The sequence below is a fragment of the Asterias amurensis genome, chromosome 20 (assembly GCF_032118995.1).
Source record: "Asterias amurensis chromosome 20, ASM3211899v1".
Classification (NCBI taxonomy): Eukaryota; Metazoa; Echinodermata; class Asteroidea; order Forcipulatida; family Asteriidae; genus Asterias; species Asterias amurensis.
The window spans coordinates 3,580,022-3,594,964 of NC_092667.1; the positions used below are offsets into that span (position 1 = coordinate 3,580,022).

General features: G+C 40.5%; 1 protein-coding gene and 1 non-coding gene across 3 annotated transcripts in view; both read right to left on the minus strand.

The window, feature by feature from the left end:
- The window catches only part of LOC139952181 (microcephalin-like), a 172,598-nt gene extending 170,466 nt beyond the window's left edge, over positions 1–2,132 (minus strand). The window contains exon 1 of one of the 2 annotated variants that reach the window (XM_071951212.1): positions 2,006–2,132. The gene's annotated coding sequence lies outside the window, so the exon portion shown is untranslated. The remainder of the gene's footprint in view (positions 1–2,005) is intronic. The other variant, XM_071951213.1, reaches the window with a different exon arrangement.
- Trnag-gcc (transfer RNA glycine (anticodon GCC)) lies at positions 1,600–1,670 on the minus strand. The gene has a single exon. It is a non-coding gene; the product is annotated as a tRNA-Gly (tRNA).
- Positions 2,133–14,943: the final 12,811 nt, after the last annotated feature.

The window sequence follows — 14,943 nt, forward strand, 5'->3', positions numbered from 1 at the left end:
GTCAACCATAATTTCCATAAATCAGACTTTGCTTCCCTTTATGCTTTCTCCTGTCCTGCCATTTGTAAATATTGAATGAATCTATGCAATCTCTTGTTTCATTTTAATAGGGCTCCAGGGGGTTAGAGCAGGGCCAGCCCAGGGCAACCTGTGATCCCCTGCAGTGGTTTGGCGATAACAAACCCTGGTCTTTAATGACACCTGAGTACCAGTTTAATAGTTCTATTAATGGTAGTCATCCCTTTTGTTTCATAACATCATGCAGGGAGCATAGAGTAAGGTCTCTGTGCTTACTCTATGCAGGGAGGAAGTCTCCAAGATGTGGAACAAGTTTGCAGAAACTCCATGTTAACATTATTCAAAGGCAGGGTTTACTTTTGGTGATTGTCAAAGACACATATCCTCACTTGGTGTATCCTGAAATGTGCATAATAATATATAAAAAACTTTAAAAATTTGGGTTCAGTTGGTCATCGAGGTTGAAAGAAAAACCACCCTTGTTGTATAGAGTTGCTTTCAGATGCCTGACTGAGAAAGGCTTCATTGCCTACGCTATTAAAGTCTTTCTCAGGAGTCAACTTGAGTCACACTTGACCTCCACCTGACTGAGGTCTCACAGACCCTGACTCGACATTACTCGCACTAAATTGAGTCACAAATTGGATGAAATATGCCAAAGTCGGAGTTGAATGGTGTCTGTACACAGAATACGCAAGTTTTACAAAAACAGTACATTTGTACATTCAAGGGCTTTTCCGGGCAGGCAAGATACTGTACTGGCCATATGGAAAATTGTACGCTATGTGTCAGAATTTCCAAGTTCAAAGAATTATAATACCAATAACAGCTGAACAAGTTTTGAGATGTGCCCCCTTTATTATAACAAAATTTATAATATACAGGAACTGCGACTGATAAAATATCAGATTTTATCGTGCATGCGGCTCTTTAGTAAACAAGTCTTGTCAAATGTGACATATTATTCTATTGTGTAGGAATGTTTTGAAGTATGAGTTGTCATATTTTTCTCTTCCAATAAAACAATGAGTATTTAAACCTTTAATTTATGGACATAACCTTGACAGGTTACCAAACACAAAGACTGTACTGTGAAGTTTATGATGACTCAGTATTTACCTGGGGTGATTTATTTGAAGACGCATCCTAAGTTGACATGAATCCAGGTAAATCTACCTGAGGCCTGGACTGGAGTCAAGAATCTCAAATTACAGTCGTCAGGTGCGTGATATTGACATTGTAGCAGAAGCAAATCAAGGGGTACACCAAGGGTGGAGAGAGGGTATGCTTGTATCACCATAGACTAACCAGGAACCGCCCTACTCCCACCCCTGTCTGAATGAAATTAGTACCACTCGCCATGGGCCACTCACACCATCACACTACAGCCACACACAGAGCACTCAGCAGTGTCAGCCCATGGTCAAAACCCACACAAACTTCTACCAAAGGGTATTCAAATATTTATATATGAAAAAATAAGGAAAAAATAAAACATTTTAATCAGAAATTAAGCTTGTATTTTATTTTGGAGAGTCAAAAAAAGGTTTCCAGTGTTGTAAAAAGGGAAAAAAAAATCAGTGCACTGGCCGGGAATCGAACCCGGGCCTCCCGCGTGGCAGGCGAGAATTCTACCACTGAACCACCAGTGCTACATGATATCAGTTGCGACAAATTTAGAATATATACAAAATACAAACACTGGTGTACTTTGAAATTACTTTGCCGTAAATGTTTTAATTTTTTTTATTCAAAAAGGGGGTTAATTTTGGCCGTAAAAATGCATAAATTGGTTTTGAAAAGGTTAGTGGCTTGAACTTTGTGACGTCACCATGTGGGCGGAAGTAAACACGCTGTATAGCATGCAAACATGCAGTACCAGTGCGCAGACGACAACCTGCCAACACTTGCAAAAGTGGTAAATTTTATTTCAGGTATAAAAAAGCACCATATGGAATTATTAATGGTTAAAACAACAAAAGCTAACCTGTGCATGGTCCATGCATTCCTTTGTGCATTTGGAAATGACAAGCAAGAAGTTTTACGCTCTCGTTGCAGCAGAAATTCTGTCAAAATGTGAGCAGGCGGTCGTCCGTCCCGTCGTTGAAAATTAGTGGACTCGTTGAAGTGCGCCCTCTGTAGGCACAGCGCGTTAAGGCATTCTGAGAGAGAGGGGGCGCGGGATATACGATTTTGTTGGGGGAGGCGGGGCTGATAAGTACTGGTATGATGGTATGATAAAGTAATAATTAGGGAATTTTCCAGCGATGTTATCTTATTTGGCTCTGATGTTTGAATGTATAATTGGAGACTGGTAGATTGCGTGACCAGCATGTCCTACTACAGGAAACGTAGGGAGGGTTTCCGCCCACAAAAGTACAATGCGACCGACCATTGAGGTATTTTTACGGGGAAATGAAGCTGGCGGACGATCCTCCAAAGACCAAATTGCATTTTATCAATGTTTTAATAACCGTATTTATTTCCTACAGTATTTGGGATATTTGGAGCAATTCCAACATCCGTACATCAATAAGGGTCTTCCGCTAACTGCTCGTTCTGGTTGGGGTTCGGGACAAACAAAAACAATCAACGCGTATAACACTTCTCCATTAAAACGTAGGGGCTTCCCATATTTATTTTTAAGCGGGACTGGAAATAAAGTTGTTGCAGTACAGTTTGTCGTGATCAAACGGACAGTGGAGGGTGGGGGACGCTCAGAATCCTCCCACTCCCCTTCTCTCGCAATTGTTTATGTATGACATCCCCCAACTTATAGCGCCAAAAGATTTCACTATGCATGCTGATTTGTGTTATTGTGCCCGATTCGAGTCTTGTTTGTGTCTTCCTGGAACTCTGCAGTGGTATAGAGATTATGGCCCTGGACTTTGGAATCGGTTATTTTGAACTCAATTAAAGGCAGACCAACGGATCAACACTAAAAACCCAAGTTGTTTGTTCTCTCAGAATATGTGGGTCTAGTCTCCCCGAAACCTTAGTGTTGGGAACACGTAGCTCGCATGTAGGATTTGTCTGTGTTGGTGTTGGTGTGGGAAGGGCTAGGGGAGGATTGGGGAGGGGGCATGTTATTTTCTAGAGCGCACAGAAGAAAGATTTTTAACTCATACCGGGCTTTAGTTTGTTCTGATAAGCCAAACTTATCTCACTCACTGGTGAATGGACACGTGAGGGCGCCCTTTACAATTAATGGTGTACAACTAATTACTAAGACGGGCCTTGAAGTGACCACGTCTTGGCCTTCCAGGCACCAGGACACTAAAGCAATATTGAAATAAATATAATATCAAACAAGATATTCATCTTCAGTTTCACATAAAAAACTAGGGGTTATTCCTTGTTCAAAAGCGACAGGACTATTGTTTTGTGTGGTCGCAGACTCGCTCAATAGGCCTACGTTATTTATATGAGGATAAGTTAATACAAACCCGTAAGCCAGACATTTTACTCCACGATTTTGTGGCTGCATTTTGTTTTGTGTTGTCATGTTGTTGGCTTGAAACATTAAGATTAAGTTTAAGCATATTAGTTATACGGCAGTTTAAAAAAAAATCCACCGGTGTTGATTGGGGACGTCCGCATGACTTCCCAACAGACCGAAAAAAATGTTTTAAATCATGTTAAAATTATTCTCGATAACACTTAATCACCGGCTTCGCAAGTGTTCATGAGGGACATCGAACCCTTGATGGAACACCCGACCGGCGGTGCATTGTCCAGGGGTGCGTTATTTACGAGCTACTACTAATAGCAACGCCGGTAGAAAGGTCGTCTGCAGCGGAAATAGGGTCATTTTTTTGGAGTGAGAGTTCGCGAGCAAACAGTGCCGAGCAGAGCGTCGGGAGCCCCGGGCTCGATTCAGACCCAGACAGCTGGGACCTTGAACAATACCGGGGTGTGTTTTTTTGGCTGGAAATTCGATATGGTTTCATTTTTACACTTTTGCCGGTCTCCGATTCGCGCCACTTCGAAAAGTAAACAACTTGTCAAAGTAATATAGACTTATTATCAAATGATTTGACAATAATGAGGTTCTTTCATTTCATTTATATTAAACGTTCTGAATCATTCGTTTGACCATGGTTTGACATCGCCGCTAACGAAACTAAACAAAACTGTCAACACGACCGAAAACAATATTAAAATGTGTAACACTTTTTGAAGGCGGGTTTAAAACAAAATTAGTCAACTCGTAAACTCCAGTCAACTCGTCTCGACCAAATCTTCAAACTTATAGACCTTATTAACTTTTGCAACGTCAAAGCCTGAGTTTTTGCCAACATCATGCCGTCAAAACATGATTTAGAGTTTAATTAACATTCGGCCGTCCAACCAGCTCGATTAATATCAATGGAAAGTCCGACTATCGTGCAAAATGTTCAAGCACGAGTTGGTCGGAGGACAAGCTGGTTTGGGTGCGGGTTGGTCGGAGGACGAGTTGGTTTGGGTGCGAGTTGATCGGAGTATGGGTTGGCATGGAAAATGAAGCTGGAATGAGTATACAATTTCATCAAAATGAGCATGAGTTGGTTGTTTGGGTACCAGTTGGTTCGAAGACGAGTTGTCCTGATTCCAATCAGGGTTTAAACAGTAATATTGTTCTCGTATTCGAACCTTTATAGCCAGAACAAGGTTGAAAGAGAAAACAAAATAGTCTGGACACTGTGATTCATAGTTCGAATCGGTAAGCTTTCAAGCGACGCCGAGGTACACGACGAAAGATTGAGACATTCACAGGGGTAGAGGATTGCTCATTCATTTGTGTAACATAATACAGTAATCTGAACACCACCAACATGTAAAATGCAGTGCAATTTTTTTTATGAATTGAAGAAAAACAAACTTCTACCCAACTACATTTTCGGATCAAATTTCATCTGCAAACTTCCTATAAAGGCGGCGTTCCTTTATGTCTATGGGGTGTGACAGAAAGAAAAAAACAAGTTGGTGATGTTTTGGGTTTGGAACTGAGGCCGATAAAGATCACAAAGCTTTCGCCGCTCATTGTCCAATTGAAAAGGTCAAAAAGTCTTTGAGTTTGGTTGGGGGGGGGGGGGGGGGGGTGTTTTTGTCGGCTTCTCTGATCGTGTAAGAGATCATAAGATTCGCCGACGTTTTGTCAATTAAAAACATACCCCCTGTTAACTGTGGCTTGGTATTCCGGGCTGAGCAAACTCCGAGTTCAGCAAGACTTTGTTGGTTTAGAATTCACTGAAAATACTAAATAATCAGTTATCAAATACTTTGATTTATAATTGATGAGTTGTTACGATTCAAGATGCAGGGTCTGATTTTAATTAATTTAACATTATCGTACTCGTACGACTCTGAAAATGTATGGCTATAAAACTATACTTGATGTATTAAAGTAAAGCGGCTTTGGGTTGTCACAGTGCATTTTTAGAAACATTTCACTTTGAAGTATACTTTTGAAATGAATTTGTCACTATCAATAATTATAGGATTGAAACAAACATCGTGTTCTTATAACAACCCCTTTAACCCGTCGTGTGAGAAACTGTAGCAACACTTGTCAAGTTCCTCGGGTTGGGGTGAGATTTGAACCCATGATCTCCGCGTTCTAGAGCAGATGTTGTAACCAAAGCCCTGCAAGCTTGCCCTGGTCGACATGGGGCGCCCGATTCGAATCCTGTTTGTGTGCAGAGAGAACCTCAAAAGTTCAGTAAACTTTGGGTGCGTTCGTTTAGCTTCCCTGGGTCTACCCCGGTGTGTGACGGGGTTTTTTCCCAGGACAAACGTGGGTAATTATCTGCACACGTTCGTCCTGGAAAAAAAAACCGCCACACTCCGGGGTCGACCCAGGGAAGCTAAACGAACGCACCCATGCTCGGACAAATCCGATAACGTTCTATGCAATACATTTCAATCCGTTTGTTAATAATTGATTTAAAAATACTTTTTAAGCGGTCTTAAGACGAAAAGTGAGTGTCCTACTACTGACACCAATTTGTATTTTTATCCTGATCAGTTTGTACTTTTGCGGGAAACCACCGGGACCCCTGCCGTCTGGTTCGGCCGAAGTGAAACAGGGATTGACCGGGTAACATCCCATGACGCACTAGCCAACCAGTTCCTTCCTCGTAGAAGTGCCTGGAAAAGTGCACTCAGTTGACTGTCCTTTTAAAAGAGGAGTAAATTCAGTGAATTTGATACTGAAAAACAATTCAGTGGTTTGGGATAATTGCTGTTTTACTACCCAATTTGTTAAAGTGAAACGATGTGTGATGTTTAGGAGCGAGTGTAAACTACTTCAAGGCGTGTACACGTCTTGACATGGAGACCGGAGGTAACAAGACTGACTAATAACTATCCACAGGGAAATTCCTAAGATAGGGATAATATAATATAGTTATATCGAAGTCTTATATAGCGCACGTATCTACCAAAGAAGGTACTCAAGGCGCTGAGTATATACAAACTTTCAGAAAGATAGGTTATTGCAGTGATGAATTCTGAGACCCAATTATTTTAATAATTGGGTCTCAGAACCCTTAAGGTGCTTAAAAGCACCTTAATGGTTCACAAGGTGCTACGGCGCATACAGCAGCCACAGCCAGGAACACCGGGGCGAACCCCTTCTCTTTTCGAAAAGTGCACTGGGTTCTTTTACATGCGTTACCCAACACATGGGACCACTCGGCTTAACGTCCCATCCGAAGGACGAAGCAATGGTTAAGTGTCTTGCTTAAGGACACAAGTGTCACGGCTGGGGATTCGAACCCACACTCTGCTGATCAGAAACACCAGATGTCACACAAGGAATTTTTACAAAGTTTATGGGAGGATCTCACGTACAGGGACAAAGGAAAGAATGAAAAAAGTGTCAAATTCTAGATACATTTGTGAATGTCTTTTGTTTAGCCTTCGAGAAAGACTCTGCTAGGGTCGAAACGTCAGGCTATATTGGAAGATAATAACTATTGTTTGCATATACATGTACTCTCTAAATATAAACGAGTGAAAAACACCATTCTTTACTTTTCGAGTTGTCCCTCATCATATGGCTCTTCAAAGAGTGCTTTTTCACTCTATTTTACATTTAGACAGTAGGTCCTTGTTTGGAGGCCAGTTTGCAACAACAGCTAATTCTATTTTACAAAAGGATTTTTTTTACCCCCCACCCCCTCTCCAAAAGCAAGATGACAATTTTGACACATTAGGCCAATAAGTCACAATTAAACTTAAAGAAACGCAAACAATCAAGATTCATTAACCTAACAGTATTGTCAATTGCATCTGGAAGTGTAAGCAAATGCAATAAGTTACAATTCCCTTTAAAACAAATCAGACTGTAAGAGTAGCGTCCCTTTAACACATTTTGTTCCGGCATCTTGATATGATTTTTCATCACCATTCAAATAGCCACTTATTAGCAAAGCACCCCGTGCACGTGTTCCGCATCCCAGTCAACTCTAGCGGCAAAAAGGCCAAGCCAAGTACAATGTGCCCTCCGCACCACTTGAACAAACAACCTCTCGACACCGAGAACACCATGAAAGGCTCGCCGCTCTGACTGGCCAGGCCGCCTGGTCGACGAGCCGCCCGCCCGGCGCACCTTGTCTCTCAAATCCCGGTCCGTTTAATGTACCGCTCTTGTTTTGACGCGCCGATATATCCGCTTGCAAAGCCCCTCTCTACAAACCGCACAATTCATTCTCTTGGTCTATCAACAATTTCCTGAGCAATTAATAACATTTTGACAGTTGTATAGTTATCATAAAAACGAGCTGTATCCCTTTTTTTAAAGCTATAAATGATAATTTTGCTGACTAGGAAAATGTGGTATTATATTATAGTCACATGTGTTCCCGTAGTTCTCCTGAAGTATTGAAAGTTTAGGACAATACTCCTACACAATATGATACAAACATCGCTCCTTGCTGTAAAAACAAAAATTAATTAACTTTCTATTTCTTTTATGTAAATAATGTTATCTCTTAATTTTGTAGATCTACTGGTGCACCCCCAACCCCCTCCCCCACCCTTCCCAAGATCTGCTGCTTTGAATGTTGACAAAAATACTTGTTTTATTTGGGGGGTTTTGGTTGGTTTTATGTGGACTTCCTTTATGAAACTCGGCAAAATCCCACAAGGAAATATATACACTCCAAGAGCCAATATCATAAATTGCACAAATCAATAAGTTGTGATCTTGTCTGTCTACTCAGACAAACAAAAATAACGTAACCTGTGTTATTATTTTTAATTAAGACTCGTTAAGTTTTGTGAGAAAGGAGCCATTGAAATAAAACTTGAAACCAAAAATGGTTCATCGCCTTCCCAAGGACAAATATTGGGTGTGTCTCAATCCACATCCTATATTTTCACTTCGTACGATGCGTACTTTCCCAAAGAGCAATATTAAGATAGAGCAATTATAAGATGCCTTTCTTTCATCAATAGCCTCTTAATTTAAGGGCTTGTGACGTCACTTGTAGAAGAATGGTTCAACACAAGTAATTGACTCTTTGCTCAAGTCTCTTGAATTTAATTAAGACGAAATTTTAACATGTTGAGGGCAGATGGGTCTCCATTGTGGACCTTGGTGCACCTTGGTGCATTTTCGAGTGAATGATGTCATCACTTGCCCAATGAGCTCCTACGTCATTTCGATGAAGTCATTTCTATTTTTAGAACATGACGTCAATTCTGTTTTTGACACTAACGGCTTTCAATGTTTACAGCGTTGCCATGAGCGGTTTTAAGCCGCCCCTTGGAAAACAGATCATGTGCAGTCCTTTGTTTGTCACAAATGTTACAAAAGATAAGCAATCGAACAATATAGTATATATAAAGGGCGTTGTTGCAATGTTATTGATATCGATTGTGAGCCCATGAAAAACAATGATGAATCGCCGTTTTAAGTTAATTATTGGTTTAAGAAACAGTCACCAAAAACAACCTTACTTTCCAACCGATGTACTACAATTTGCGAAGAAATTATGTGGTTAATATTGTACACTCACAAGTTGCGTTTAACACAACTTCAACTCAGCTCCCGTTGTGTTAATTTTTTTGTCATAGAAACAGTGGCTTAAAATTGACATTATACACTCCCAAGTTGCGTTAACACAATTTCAACACTGTTTCTGTACAAACAGTCCATTTGTACATCAATTTGTCATTTTAGCCTTGGAGAAACTCTGCTATTAATTTCTTTTGCACAAACTAAACACAGTATGACCTTAATTCTCTACAGATATCAATTCTAGCATGTATTTTTTTTATCAATGTATAATTTAGAGATGACTCAGTGTTTGTAGATTCCTTATTAATGATGGAAGTGTTTTCAATCCTAAGAACCCATAGCCATTACTCATAGGTGAATAATGTACGGATGACGCCATCCTCTCGCTGCATCACGCCCCTGGAAAAACCGCAATATACGGGGCGACAACACGTGCGTTGGTTAGGGCTGTCCCTCGGTCTTTTTTCTGTACGGTTATTTGAAGAAGCAGCTTGGAAGCCACATTGGTTTATCTGTGAGCTATGATCAGGGTTGATAATTGCAAGGAGTTGTTTGTTTTGGGGAGGGTGGGGGCAACTATGCCTATGCGTCACCATCAACGCAGCAGATATTCCTTTATCATTGGGTAGGGTGTCATTAATAAAGTATTGCTGTTCATAAAAATAACATTGTGTGTAGGCCTAACTCTAATAACTTCCGGGTCAAAATTTACCTGTTTTTGTTTTTATTCAAGCAAATCAGAGCCTATGCTTACGTTTAAAATGTCACTACAAATACCGTTTTTGAAACGATTATTGCTACAGCCGTTTCACACAGCAATGGTATCAGCATAGATAACCTCCCATAGAAAAGAACATCCAGTGTGATATGGGGGTTACAGCAAAAAATAACGGTGAGAACGAAGCCCGCCCTCACTCGGGCAATTATAAATAACGCAGTATTACAGGCGTACTGTGGCGCATCCGTAGGGAAGGCACTAAAAACTAACCTCAACAGCGGTTCGGAACTTTTCGTATGCTCTCGGAACATTCCGGCACGGTTCGCGACGATCCCCAACGCAGCAGGTTTGGGGAGTTGTTACATAAGAGTGGACTAACCACTGGGACCTGGTTGTTTATATTTTCATGTTTAAAAGATGCAAGCAATGCTTCAGACCTCTTTATTCAAGTACATTTGTAGCAGCAGGTTTGGGGAGTTGTTACATAAGAGTGGACTAACCACTAGGACCAGCCTTGACTCAAGGCTGTTGGCGTAGTGTGCCCCGGCCCGGCGCGGCACAATTCGGCAGTCTGCACGCTGTACATACACGAACAACGTACATGTATGCAGTACATTGTACAGTAAATTGTACAGCGAGAACAGTATAGCGAAGTCGTGAGTACGGTCGTGTCTTTCTACTTTCAACCTCGCACACGTGGCTCAAACAACAGCCTTGATGGGTCTGTAACAGCTTTATCGGAATTCCGATAAAAGGGCGTGCATGATCTGGGCATGTCATTCTAAACATTGGCCAATCACAGGCGCGATTGAGAATGACGTATTACTGCTAGCAATCATGCCACGTCCGTGTGCGTGGTTGTGTAGTTTCCCATTGACTTGTGTATGGTTGTGTAGTTTCCCATTGACTTGTGTATGGTTGTATAGCTTCCCATTGACTGGCGTATGGTTGTGTACTTTCCCATTGACTTGTGTATGGTTGTGTAGTTTCCCATTGACTTGTGTATGGTTGTGTAGTTTCCCATTGACTTGTGTATGGTTGTGTAGTTTCCCATTGACTTGTGTATGGTTGTGTAGTTTCCCATTGACTTGTGTATGGTTGTGTAGTTTCTCATTGACTTGTGTATGGTTGTGTAGTTTACATTGACTTGTGTATGGTTGTATAGTTTCCCATTGACCGGTGTATGGTTGTGTCAATTCCCATTGACTTGTGTATGGTTGTGTAGTTTCCCATTGACTTGTGCATGGTTGTGTAGTTTCCCATTGACTGGTGCATTGTTGTGTAGTTTCCCATTGACTTGTGTATGGTTGTGTAGTTTCCCATTGACTTGTGTATGGTTGTGTAGTTTCCCATTGACTTGTGTATGGTTGTGTAGTTTCCCATTGACTTGTGTATGGTTGTGTAGTTTCCCATTGACTTGCGTATGGTTGTGTAGTTTCCCATTGACTTGAGATGGTAATGTGTATGTACAGTAGGTATAGGTGTGCACATACGCTGTACACGTATTATATGCACTGTGTTATGTATGGGGGTGCGCTGGTGGAATTCAGTGATTGGGACTGGGATTTTGCGGGTCGCGGCTGGCTGTAGCGCCTTGATCAAGGCTACTAGGACCTGGTTGTTAATATTTTCATGTCTAAAAGATCAGTACTGCTTCAGACCTCTATATTAAAGTACATTTGTAGCAGCAGGTTTGGGGAGTTGTTACATAAGAGTGGACTAACCACTGGGACCTGGTTGTTTATATTTTCATGTTTAAAAGATGCAAGCATATGCAAAATGACGTCATAAGGTCATTCTCGCTCGGGTATTCTCCGATGGGCCGAACCGCTGCGGAGTTTAGTATTTAGTACCTTCCCATCCGGAGGCCTATACACAACAGCAGATTTTAATGGTACTGCCATTTTTATGTGATTCCATTCAAAAACAGGTATAACGAAACTGAGGCTCAAAAACAGGTAAAGAAACTGAGGCTCAAAAACAGGTAACGAAACTGAGGCTCAAAAACAGGTAACGAAAATGAGGCTCATGAGCGGGGGGGGGGGCTGTAACCTGTTACAAACTTTTTTTTTCTATGCACACTATTGTTAGATTGTGCTAAGGGTCGAATCGTCAGTTATTACTACTATACAAACTATTCTAGCGTTTGTACCGTAGGTCCTTTGGGTTGGTAAACGGGTTTTTTCAACTATTTTCAATCAGTGTCATAGCTCCATGATCTCATAGGGGTTTTGGGGGGGGGGGGGCAGAAGGACAGATTGTTCAGATTTTTAAGGAACAGTATATAAGGGCCAATACTTTGATTAAGGTTTAAACCATTACCAGACACACTAATATTGCAGATCAATAACTAATAGTGAAACTGAAGCGGCCTTGAACTTTAATACTTCGGTACTTACTGGAATGAAACACAAATAATCACCGGGATCAGAATTTGATTTCAAAAAATGTCCTTGATAAAAACGTGCACTATGACTCTGTGAATGGTCAAGGTTCTAACAGTTTGACGGACTTTCGATCTCAAAGTTGAATTACAAATTAAAAGTACAATTAAATTCCAAATCCTTTTGAAATATCCTTCTAACTAAAAAACTTCCTCGGGAAATGTCTCTATTGGTAAAATCCAAGTGCGTTTTATGATTTGAAATAAAATTCCTTTCAAAACGTAAGTTGCTCCGAATTCAATTAAAAATTCACGCATGATTGTATGAGAACTCTCATCGAGAAACTTTCACTGCGTCTTCCATTGCAAATCTTTCACTTTGAAACTTTCTTCACTGTGAAACTTTCTTCCTTCACTTTGAAACTTTCACTGTAAACCGTTCGTGCAATTAGATGTCTTTGTTTTGATGACCAGAAAGTTTCACAGTGAACTTCTGTCACAGTGAAACTTTCACGTGAACCTTTCACTGGAATCTTTCACTGTGAACCTTTCTTCACTGAGAAACCTCCACTGTGACACTTTCTGATCATCAAAAACACATCTGGTTAAACAAACGGTTTATTATCAGGTGTGTTTATTGATTGATGTGTTTATCTCTGTTTTGAAAATCATTGCCGTGTTATTTATTATCCCTCTAAATTCAATTCATCGGTCTATTGGGGTGAAATTATTTATGGTTTACTGAGGGGGGAAACACTGGTCCTGCCGGTTGAATTTGACAGATTTACGACTAACTTCCGTCCCTTATGAGGAAGGTTGGAAGTTGTTTATTTGTTGTTCCTGCATTATTGGTCTTTGGTTTGTTTACATCATGTCGTCAGGTTTGACTCCACATTGGGGCGTTTGGAGATTTATGGACAATGGTGGAGTCACTTTGTGAAATATTGGCGTTTATGGCTAATTGCATATCGTCCACACATTCTGTCCACATGAATTGTGTAATACAATCTAGGAGCGAAAAGGGGCGGGAAAATTTCGTGGGATGGTTGACGCCGGTGTGTAGAGGTGAAAAATGGACGAGGGGTGCTGCTCTGGGAGTGGAGAAACCACGGAAGCCATACGCTATCAACATTTAGAATTGCTCACGCTACATGGTAATAAATTGTCAAAGACCACTATACCATCACTAATTGGTGAATCCAACCATTAGAAATATGATCCAGAACATGTGACAGACACTTGTTGCAAAGATTTGTTTGCTCTAAGATTCACATTGGGTGAAAACTGCCACTTTCTCTAAAACGGTGGTATTTTCTGACAGGAGGACCATGGAGGTAGGGAGGACTTAAAGACCTGGACACTATTGGTAAATTGTCAAAGACAGACCAGTCTTCCAACTTGGTGTATCTCAACATATGCATAAAATTGCAAACCTGTGAAAATTTGAGCTCGATTGGTCGTCGAAGTTGCGAGATAACTATGAAAGAAAAAACACCCTTGTCACACGAAGTTGTGTGCTTTCAGGTGCTTGATTTCGAGACCTCAATTCTAAATCTGAGGTCTCGAAATCGAATTCGTGGAAAATTACTTCTTTCTCAAAAACTACGTCACTTCAGAGGGAACTGTTTCTTATACTATCAACGGGTCCCCATTACTTGTTACCAAGTGAGGTTTTATGCTAATAATTATGTTAAGTAATTACCAATTAGTGTCCACTGCCTTTAAGGAATGCGTCAGACTAGGGAACAGAGGTTCCTCAAATAATATAACTTATTCCTGCTAAAATCTAAGTTTATAAAAAATATTCACTGAATTATAATTTATTGTGTTAAATCCTCCTTGGTACATGCTGCTAGATCGATTTCGTTGTGGTCAGACCGTGGCTATCCATTATCAACCGCCGTCTATCACTGTCCTGGATCGGTACTACATACTCCTGTGTCCACGGTCTAATCTCGAATCTTGTCTTATATGACAAGATTTCTTCCCTATACTTTCAATGTGGGTGGCAATGACACGTGAACTTAGTGTGTGGTCTGGTCTACCTCCCCCTTCCATTTGGAGTAACTTATTAATCCCTCGAGGTATTTGGATAAGTTCTTATTTTACAATCATTTGCTTTGTGCAATTAGAGAGTGGGTTTCAATGTCACTACATCACGGTCATGAATAAATCCACTTTGAGTTTGAAGGTAGACGCTGGTTGAAACATAGTCTTGGTTCAAAACCCGTAGCAGGAGCATGGAGGTAGAACCCGCATGCATGCTACTTCCATGACAGGAGTAGGCAACATCTGTCTTGATAATAAACAACAGGAGCGTCTTGAACCACGTCTAGTTAAAACATTTTACTTGTTTTCTTGTTCTTGAATTTTATTCAAACCGACCAGGCAGAGGCCCTGCCGCGGGACAAAAATTGATCATGTTTTACTTTACAATAAAATTGAACAGTTTGATCGGCTGTTGGAAACAAAATAAAAAATGATATGTGGGTCACAAAAGGTTCATTCATAATTCGATGGTAATATCATCTGACTTCTACAAATCCAGTAAATTATTTCAAATTAATTTTCCGATTACTCGTTCCTATAATATTAATATTGAGGATTATTAATTGTAATTACTGACTAATTCCTTTATTATGAAGGTACGTTTTACAAAAGCATGGATTACTTTCTCGTTATAAAAGATGGCTTAATCGTAATTACAGATGAATAGTTTGATTAAACAGTGACTTTATTGAGATCTATAATTGCTTGTGCATGGACCAAGCGAGAAGTGCGGTTGCACGATTCACAACACTGCAATAATTACTCGGA